This window comes from Neovison vison, chromosome 8, assembly GCF_020171115.1.
Source record: "Neovison vison isolate M4711 chromosome 8, ASM_NN_V1, whole genome shotgun sequence".
In the NCBI taxonomy this organism is placed as follows: Eukaryota; Metazoa; Chordata; class Mammalia; order Carnivora; family Mustelidae; genus Neogale; species Neogale vison.
The window spans coordinates 129,095,202-129,105,951 of record NC_058098.1 but is presented as its reverse complement, the minus strand read 5'-3'; positions in this window follow the sequence as shown (position 1 = coordinate 129,105,951).

Sequence of the window (10,750 nt, the reverse complement as noted above, 5' to 3'; positions counted from 1 at the left end):
CAGCTCGCCAGGTCTCCCGGCCAGCCCCAGTCCCCACCCCCTAGGACCCCGCCCCCTGAGCCACACGGCCCGGCCTCCTCGCAACGCCCCACCCCCGGCGCCCTGGCCCCGCCCCTGCCCCGCCCCATCTCGCTGCGCGAAACAGGAGAACCTCGCCTTCCTGCGGAGCTGTGGTCCCCCACAGGCTGTTGTGCCCGGCGTTTCAGCTGTGCTGCTCCTGGGTGGCGGGGCCCGGGGCGCACCCCTTTCCGCCCCAGCCCAGCGTAGTGGGGCGCTGTCCGGGAGATGGGCGGGAGAGGCGGGCGTCGGTCTCCGACCGTGAGCGCCAGTCTGCAGCGCCCTCTGGGCGTGGGCACCGAGCGTCCTACAGGTGCGTTAGACTCCCCAGATCCCGGCGGCGGGAACATTTTCGGGCAGTGCGGCGCCTCGGGGTGAAGGGGCCTTAAACCGATGGAGCCCTCCCCCATCCTCTGGTCCGGCTTCGGAAGGGGTCTCAGCGTCCCCAATTCCCCAAGGACAGGTTCCCACATGCCCTCGCCTTCTGCCAGCACTCCAGAAAGTGCTGAAAACTTGGGGCCTTACTTTGAACAGCAGGATATGCTCAGGACTGGCTGTAAAAGGGGGGGGGGAGGGAAGGGAAAGAAAAAAAAAAAACGTTTTCTGTGTCTTTCTGTAGAAGACTACCTTCTCTCTTTAGGCTCTGAGTCTAAATGGAAAACTGAAGGGCTTTCTTCCCAGGTCGGCCCTCCTCTGGCCTGCAGATCTGAGGAGAACCACTTGAGTTCTGATCCTTTGTGATTCCGGGAGAGGCCCTGCCCCTCAGTGTGTCCAACACCCTTCAGGAACCTCTGTGCAAAAAGGTTAGGGAAGGCCTGTGGGAGTAGTGCCAGGGGCCTTGAGAGAAAAGGGGAAGAACCTGCCGGCCCTGCATGGCACCTAGTAGGCGGTGGACATGGTGCCAAGTGACCTTCGTACCTGGACCAGGAGATCAAAGATGGCGTGTCCTCACCCATCTTCTCCCCGCCGCTGGCAGGGCTGGCCTCCGTTGGCCTGAACTGGGAACCAACAAGGTCTTCTGAAGTGTCTTGGCCTCTCAGCAGTCCCCCGCAGTTCCCTTTAAACCGTTGAAACATTCCTGAGTCTTGGTTATACAGGTAGGCTGGGACAATGTGCTGTGGGCCCCTGGGTTCTCCTCCTTCCCAGCAGGCCGGTCCAGACCCATGCAGCCGCACTTCCCAACCAGAGCACTAAAAGATGATGCCCTCCAAACAGCACTCAGCCCTATTTTTGTCCCTGCTCTGGAGGGACAGACCTTGGGTGATCCTGGCAACTCCCCATTTTGGGGTCTGATTCCCCAGGTCTGCCATGGGGATGATAGATGTTCATCAGGGTTTGGGGGACCTAATGTGTGGTCCCTGAGTGCCTTGGTATCATGGGTCACCCAATAGCATGACACCAGGCAGGGTCTCTGTAGGAGCTCCGGGAGTCCCAGTGGGTTAAAAAGTCCTTCCAGTAGAAAGACTGTGTGTCTCCTGGGAGCTGGCTCCATGGTCTGAAGTTACTTCTCTAGTCCTTTTAACCCAATGTAGAGGAAAAAATAGGTCAGTTTGGAATCTCCCTTTTCCCTACTGCATAAAATAGAGAAGGAGGGGTGGGAGGTTGATGAAGTCTTTTCAAAAACCACCAGTTTAGTGTTTCTTTCTGACAGTACATTTGCCCCAGATCAATGTGGATTTCTCTGGGCAGACTGAGGGACCCCAAAAGAGAAGCCACAAGGGGGCATGGACGGAAAGAAGGGAAGTAGAGGGTCAGGAGCAGGGTCATGATCTCAGGGTCCTGGGATCAAGCCCCACATTAGGCTCTCTGCTCAGCAGGGAGCCTGCTTCCTCCTCTCTCTCTGGCTGCCTCTGCCTACTTGTGATCTCTGCCTGTCAAATAAATAAATAAAATCTGAAAGAAAAGAAAGAAAGAAAGAAAGAAAGGTGATATAAATGTGAGTATTCCCACCCTGTGGAAAACTATACAACACTTTTTATTTTTTAAAAAAATATTTTATTTATTTATTTGAGAGAGAGAGAGAGAGAGAGCGCACACGCAGGAGGAGGGGCAGAGGGAGAAGCAGACTCCGGGATCAGGACCTGAGCCCAGTGCACAGGCTGATGGGACTGAGCCACCCAGGCATCCCTGTACAACAGTCTTGAAAATAAAGCAGGTGTTTAAGTCCTGACATGCAAATTTTTTCAAAGCTTATTTTTAGGTGAAAAATGTAAGTAAAGGAGTGATCTTTATATGGTAGGCCCACAATTTTTTTTTAAAACAAAAAACATGTGTAATGTACATTGACTATGTATGTATGGAAAAATGTTTCTTCTAGGGGAGGAAAATGGGATGGCGACAGGGTAGGAGAATTTTTAAGTCTATAGTATTATTCAGTTTTTAAATTTCAGATATATCAATCTATAGAGAGAGAGAGCTGGGTGGTTCAGTCCATTAAGTGTGTGCCTTCAGCTAGGGTCATGATCCCAGGGTCCTGGGGTGGAGTCCTGCGTCAGGCTCCCTGCTCAGCAAGAAGTTTGGACACCAGATTTCTGGAAACCAGATTTCTGGTTTTCTAGCAGAAAATCTCATATGTATATATATACACACACACACAAACACACACACACACACATTTGTGTGTGTATATATATATATATATACGTATCTCCTTCTGCCTGCCACTCCCCCAACTGTGCTGTTGCCCCTTGCCCCCGTCTCTGTCAAATAAATAAAATCTTTTTTTGAATGGTAAATTTTACATTACATATATTTTACAATAAAAAGAATGCAAAAAAACCACCTCGATTGCAATACCTACCTCCCAAAATAATAATATAATAAAAACTTATGCAATGACTACTCAGTTTATCAAATCTTAACATGGTCTTTTTTTCTTTTCTTTTTATTATTTTCGTGTGAAATGAAACATTATCGATTCCACTGAGTCATCCCAATTTACCTTTTGAGATTACCCGTGTTAATCCCTGCGCCTCTGGGTTGCTAGCCTTCCTTGCTGTGTTAGTGTTTATCGGATACATATATCACAGTTTGTTTACCCAAGGACATCTGGTTGTTTCCAGCTAGTCAGTATTATATACAATGTTGCCGTCAGTTCTTGTACCTTTCTCCAGAAGTGCATGGGAGACTTTCTCTAAAGGTAGATACAGCTGGGTTTTAGATACAACTGTATTCAGCTTTTTAGGAATTGCTCTAATTTGCCCAAATTGTTCTCCAAAAGGGTCCATAGCAATTTAAACTCAGCAGCAGTTATGAGAGCTCCCGTTTTTCCACATCCTCTATATAACTTGGCATTTATTGGACATTCTATATTTTGTCAGTCTGATGCAAGTAAAATATCTCATTGTCATTTGATTTTGACCGACCCTTATTATTATGAAATGTTTTACTGAAGCCTTTTATTGATGGCTGCTTGGGCAGACACTCCTGGTTGCTCCCCGTATTTGTTTTTTTCTCCCTTTTTTTCAGTAAAAGCACCCCTACATTTTAAAAAAATATTTTATTTATTTAACAGAGATCACAAGTTGGCAGAGAGGCAGGCAGGGGGCAGGGTCCCCGCTGAGCAAAGAACTGATGAGGGTCTCGATTCCAGGACCCTCAGATCATGACCTGAGCTGAAGGCAGAGGCTTAACCCACTGAGCCACGCAGGCGCCCCAGCACCCCTACATTTTAACAGGCCTCTTGGCCATTAGAAATAAAGACTATCTTTGGCACCATGAGGATTTTGCCAGTGGGACAGGAGCAGAGATGGTGTCCATACACTGAGGGAAGTGTCAAAGGGAGGAACAGGTTCTTCTCCTTCCCTGTGTTTCCTTCCTCCTGGCTGGGATGCAGGTATGATGGATGCAGCTGGAGCAGTCATCTTGGACATGAAGTAAACTTGAGAACAGAGACCGCGCATGGCGGAGGACCAGGTAAAAGGAGCATGGGTCCCCAGGCAACGAAGCAGCACACCAGCCTGGGACTGCCCGCGCAGCTGTGTGCATGACGGAGGGATCGACTTCTGCGTTTCTTCAGACATGGTTATCCGGATTTTCTACCCTGGCCAGGGAATGTAACCCTGACAATACGTGGGTCAACCTGGCCTTCTGCACCTGCCCCAGAAGAGTGTGGGGAGGACAGTTGCGCGTGGGGAGGTGGGAGATGGATGTTTCTGAAGGTGCTGCTGCTAAGTCCCCAGGGTGGTGGTGGGGTGACCCCACTAGCTCCCCAGTCCTGGATTTTATTAAATTCTGGATTTGATTCACATCCCCTAACAACCTCTGTCCCCAAAAGAAATCTTGACGAGAAGGAAGTTGGAGGGATGGGGTGTTTCCATGCAGTCCCTCTGCTCTGCTCCCGTGGCTGGGGCCACTCTCACAGGGTGGCACACATGCTACGGGGGCTCCACAGGAGGCCTTCATCCTGGTCTGCAGGCGGCTCTGCTGGAGTCCAGGGGGATCCATGAAGAATGAAAGGCGGGGGATGGGGGGGCATTTGTTGCAGGTTTGTTTTCGTGGAGAGCCAGAGCTGTGTAACTTACGTGGGTCCGTTTGCACTCCTGGGCTCAGGGATGTTGGAAGCCGCCACTGCAAGTGCACTGGACTGCACCGGCTGCTTCTCTGTTGCCATCCGCACATCCAAACCAGAGTTACTTCCCTGAAGCCTTCCCCTGGTGGGGGGATTGTGTTTATCCCCTGATGCTGCCTATCCCGCCACCCTAAGGAGACCTGAGGACTCTTTGAGCATTTTTTGGTTCTGTTTTTTGTTTTTGGAGGAAGATGAACTGTTGTTCTTTCATTTGATAAAACGTGTCCAGAGCTGCAGGGCTGCCCAGCTCCACCTCGGGAGCAGCCTTTGTGGGAGGCTTGGACAGGAAGCTCTCCGGCAGGCAGGCGAGCCAGCGCCAGCCTCGCCCTGCCAGGTGCCGTCAGACTGATTCATGGGAGCCACTTCCTGGGGTGGGGCTGCTTGTCGCTGGCCCATGGCAGCCTGTCCCTACTTCCCAGGGACCGGGCATCTGAGACGCCGCCGGGTTTTCCCTGACTCAGACCACTGTTGGCAAGAGGCTCAGGGGCTGATGTTCTCAGAGCGGGGAAGTGGCACACCGTGTCTGTCTCATGCACCCCTGCCCTCCCAGCTAGCAGCGAGATGCAGTTTCCTCCAGCACGTTCTTAGCTTGGGCCTCAGCTGTGTTACCTCGAGCCAGTAAGTTAGCCTCTCTGTGCTTTGATTTGCTCCTCTATGAACTGGGGAACTACCAGTACCTACGCAGAGGAGTAGGACTAAATGAGATCAGCACCGTGAAGGGCTTAGCCTGGGCACACCAGGCCTGCATGTCAGTGATGCTGAGGACAGGACGGGGGTCTGGGAGAGGTAGGTAGAGCCTCAGCTTCGCAGCCCTCTCCCCTGTGATCTGGACCAATGTGCTGAAGCCTCCCGAACTCGGACTGTTGTGACAATTACAGGAGAGATCGCGCACACAACACTTAGCCCTTGGCCGCAGGCCTGGTAAACCGAGCTAGCAGAGAAGTGAGGTATTCTAAGGCCCCCGGGGAGACTCTCAGGTGGGCTCTGAAGGGGAAGGAGCTCACAGCAGGCGGGCTGCGGAAGGCGTGCTGGCTTGTGGCTGGGGGTACAAGTGTGGAGCCCGGGCGTGTGGCGCACTCACCGCACAGACAGAAGGTGTCTCTGCCTCCCAGTACTGGGGCTGTATTAGGCAGAGGTGACCAACAGCCCCCAGAGCGGCATTTGGTTTGGAGAAATGTTTTGCCCTCACAGTGTTTTTTTTAAAAAGGAGAGATTTCCGAAAGGAAATTGTATATAGGAATCCAGATTTCTGGTTTTCTAGCAGAATCAGAATCAGAAGAGCTAGTAAGCCAGGACCCCCAACCCGTCAGGGCCGCAACCAGCTAAAGCCACGACTCATGGGGTGCATGTGTTTCCCCACATCAGCTGCCCCTGGGCCCTGCGGGAGGCTGCCTCTGCACAGCCTCCAAGTGGGTTGGCTCTGGCCCTGTCTCCCTGGACAAGTCATCCAAGCCCTCTAAGCCTCAGCTTTGCCATCTGTAAAAGGTGTATAAGACTAGTCCCTTCCTGGGGCACCTGCGGGGTTCAGTCTGCTGAGTGTCTGCCTTTGGCTCAGGTCATGATCCCAGAGACCTGGGATCAGGCTCCCGGCTCAGCAGGGAGTCTGGTTGTCTCTCTCCCTCTCCCCCACCACCCCCCCCCGCTGGTGCGCCCCAGCTCTCTTTCTCAAATAAAAAGAAGGAACGCTTGGATGGCTCAGTGGGTTAAGCGTCTGCCTTCAGTTCAGGTCATGATCCCAGAGTGCTGGCTTCTCCCTCTGCCTCCCTCCCCTCCAAGCTTGTGCTCTGTCTCTTGCTCACTCTCTTTCTCTCAAATAAATAAAATCTCATATGTATATATATACACACACACACAAACACACACACACACACATTTGTGTGTGTATATATATATATATACACACACACACACACATATATATATATATATAGAGAGAGAGAGAGAGAGAGAGACCAGTCCCATCCTAACATAGTTGTCCTGGGGGGAAATGGGAGAATATATGCAAATCACTTAACACCTGGCACTTAGTAAGTGTCCTGTACTTTCCAGCTATTGCTGTTACTGCTTCTGGTACCAGCTCATGATTTGAGGATCAAAACTGACCTCTGTGGAGACTGGAAAGGGCCTTCCTTGATTTGGACAGTTTGTTTTCTCCCCAGGTCACATAACCACAGTGTGGTAAAACTTTCAGAAATCCCGACTGCCCCTCTGATCCCTTCCTACCTCCTCCCAACTCTTGGCAACGCCTGATCTTTTCACGGTCTAGTTTTGCCTTTTCCAGAATGTCATGTAGTTGGAATCATATGGTATGTAGCCTTTTCAGATTGGTTTCTTTTGCTGAGCTAATATGCATTTAAGCTTCTTCCATGTCCTACGGTTTGATGGGTCATTTCATCTCTGAATAATATTCCGTCGTCTGGATGTGTCAGTTCGCTTAACCACTCACCTACTGAAGGACATCTTGTTTGCTTTGAAGTGGGCAATTATGATTAAAGCTGCTATAAAAGTCTGTGTGCAGTGTTTTGTGTAGACCTAAGCTTCCAGCTCATTTGGGTAAATATGTAGGAATGTAATGATTCGGTAATATGTTAAGACTGCCTTTTAATTTCATAATACAGGAATGCAATCGCATTGGACTGATTTACATATTAAAAGTCTTGCATCTATGATATATGAAATGCCCACTTTTATGGTTTGTGTGCACTTTAGTTCCGTTTTGTTTTCAAGGTTGTTAGAGTTTTGTAGAATAACCTGGGAAATTTTGTTTTCCATGCTCCGTAAAATCTACATAAACTAGGTAGGCACTGTATGTTCCTTAAAGATCTACAGACCTTGAGGTACCTGAGTGGGTCAGATGGTTACGCACTGGCCTCCAGCTCAGGCATGGTCTCCGGGTCCTGGAATTGAACCTGCATTGGGCTCCCAGCTCAGCAGGGAGTCTGCTTCTCCCTCTCCCTCTGCCCTTGCCCTGGTTCATGCTCTTTCTCTCTGTATCTGTCTCAAATGAATACATAAAAAATCCTAAAAAAAAAAAAAAAAAGATTTACACAACCTATCCCTTAAACAGTTTGGGCTCATGACCTTATACATCTTTGACTACCTTTTTTTTCTTTTCTTTCCTTCTTTTTCTTTTTATCCCTCCCTCCCTTCCTTTTCCTTTTTTACTATCTTAGCCATCTTTAGGTGTATGGTTCAGTAGTAATTCGCATTGTTACACAGCAGATATCCAGAACTTTTTCATCTTGCAAAACTAAAACTCTATACCCATTAAACACGAAACCACTCTTGTTTCTATAATTTTAACTACTTTAAATAACCTCATATAAAGGGACTCAGATAGTATGCCTTGTTGTGGTTTCACATATTATAATGTCAAGTTTATTCACATTACAGCATGTGTCAAAAAACTTCCTTTCTTTTTAAGGCTGAACAATATTCCAGTATATGTATGGATCACATTTTGTTTATTCATTCATCTATTGATGGGCACTTGGATTGTTTCTTTTAGCTATTGTGAACAATGCTGCTTCAAACATGTGCTAGTACCACACTTTTTTTTAAAATAAAAAAATGAGGTATAATTGAAATATAACACTGTATTAGTTTCAGATGTATAACATGCATGATTCAGTATTTGTATATATTGTAAAATGATCACAATGTGTCATTAACATCCAAATACTGTTTTGTTTTGTTTTTTTTTAAGATTTTATTTATTTATTTGACAGAGAGAGAGAGAGAGATCACAGGCAAAGGCAGGCAGAGAGAGAGCGGGAAGCAGGCTCAGCGCTGAGCAGAGAGCCCGATGCAGGACTCAATCCCAGGACCCTGAGATCATGACCTAAGCCGATGGCAGAGGCTTAACCCACTGAGCCACCCAGGCGCCCCCCAAACAGTTTTACTGTAGGTTACTACAGTATTATTACTATTAGTATTACTACAGTATTATTACTGTAGGTTTGTAGTAAGTTTTGACATCAAGCAATGCGAGACCTTCAGCTTGATTCTTTTGACTAGCTTTTTACTTTTATAGTTATTAGTCTATTTATGTTTTCTATTATTCCTTAATTCTGGAACTTGATATTTCCCTAGAAAACTTGATTTTTAATCTATAGTTAGACTTGTTTTTTAAAATATTTATTTGATGGGTGCCTGGGTGGCTCAGTGGGTCAAAGCCTCTGTCTTTGGCTTGGGTCATGATCCCGGGGTCCTGGGATTGAATCCTGCATCGGACTCTCTGCTCCGCAGGGAGCCTGCTTCCCCCTCTCTCTGCGCTTGCCTCTACTTGAGATCTGTGAAATAAATAAATCTTAAAAAAAAAAAAAGATTTATTTGAGAGGGAGATTGAGTAGGGGGAGGGGCGGAGCAAGGGACCCAATCTTAAGCAGGCTCCCTGCTGGACACAGAGCTCAGCGCGGGGCTCAGTCTCCCCACCCCGAGAACATGACTTGAGCCAAAATCGAGTGAGACACTTGACTGAGCCACCCAGGCGCCCTTATAGGGAGACTTTTTATATAATGTTCTATAATTTAAAAAACTTGTAATTTCATAAATCCCATTTGTGTCTTTCACCTATTTTTAAAAATTCTGATTTGCCAAGAGTATGTCTCATTTTTCTTTTTAACCAATCAAGCCTATTCCTTTTTTGTGGAGTTTATTATTAATCCTTTCTATTTTTTTTGTAATTTTGTTATTTTACTACCTTTTAAAAAAAGATTTGTATTAGGGAGGGGGAGGGGCAGAAGATGAGGGAGAGAATCTGAAGGGGACTCTGTGCTGAGCATGCGGGCCCGAGCCTCGTGTGTTGTTCGCTCTTCAAACCTTGAGATCGTGACCCAAGCAGAAACCAGGAGTCAGCCACTCATCTGACTGTGCCGTCCAGGCACCCCTTACTAGCTTCTTCATTTTTTTTTTTAAGATTTTGTTTATTTATTTGAGAGAGAGAGCATGAGCGAGGAGAAGGTCAGAGGGAGAAGCAGACTCCCCCGTGGAGCTGGGAGCCCGATGTGGGACTTGATCCGGGGGACTCCGGGATCATGACCTGAGCCGAAAGCAGTCGTCCAACCCACTGAGCCACCCAGGCGTCCCCCCCCTTACTAACTTCTTAAGTTATCTTCAGACTTTCTTGCAGAGATCTTTTTCTCTGAGTAGCCTTTGATACCCCAAGCTTTGATACACAGCACGGCTACTCATTTTGAAGTTGGCCCAAATGGTTTATTCCAGATGAGATTATCTCTAACCTAGGAGTTATCAGGAAATGTATTTCAAACATTTCTAAGATATATTTCTAGTAGTATTTCTACTACCAGAAAGGTGTATTTTTGGCCTTCTTTTCTAATTCTCTTCGGTGAAACCTACTGCATTCTACTCAATAGAATGTGTCCTGGGTGATGTCTGAACTTTCAAAGTGGGGGCAGGGAAGGCTCCCCAACATCCCTCCTCTCCTCCAGGGTGATCCCCCATGCTTCCCCCCTGACCCTTGGTGTAAGACGGACCCACCAGGAGCTGAAACCCAACTTCTCAGGGCTTCCTCCCATGAAAGACCTGGGATGGGACTGAGGGGAGACCAGCTTGGACGTCGCGATGCGGACGTCTGTGATCTGCAGGGCCAACCTCACCCTCCCTCCAGGTTCTTGCTACTTCTAGGCTTTGCCCATCACGCAGACAGGTCACTCCACTGTTCCCGGACATAGGGCAACTCCCTATTCACATCCTGGCAGCCATCAGGGCAAAGCTATTACTTGTATTAGTACCCCCCCCAAAGATTAAATGTACCAATAGCTAAAATGCTGTTAAATTCCTTAATCATATCTTTGTTTTCCTACTGACTTGAGATTTATCGGCTCATATGCAGAAACATGAATGAGCTCCCATCTCCCTGTTTTGAGGCTGCATGTAGGCAAATTAAAACCCCTCTCCCAACCTTTTAACTCACTGTAACAGAAGCCACTCACCACATATCTCATTTAATCCTTGCAATTTGCAATTCTAGTAGGTAGGTCTCATTTCCCTTGCCTACACACGGAGAGAGGAAGGCTTAAAAGTTGAAACCATTTACCTAATGACGCAAAGCTAAAGGTTCGGAATTTCGGCTGATCCCAGAGTCCTGATTCTGAACCGTAA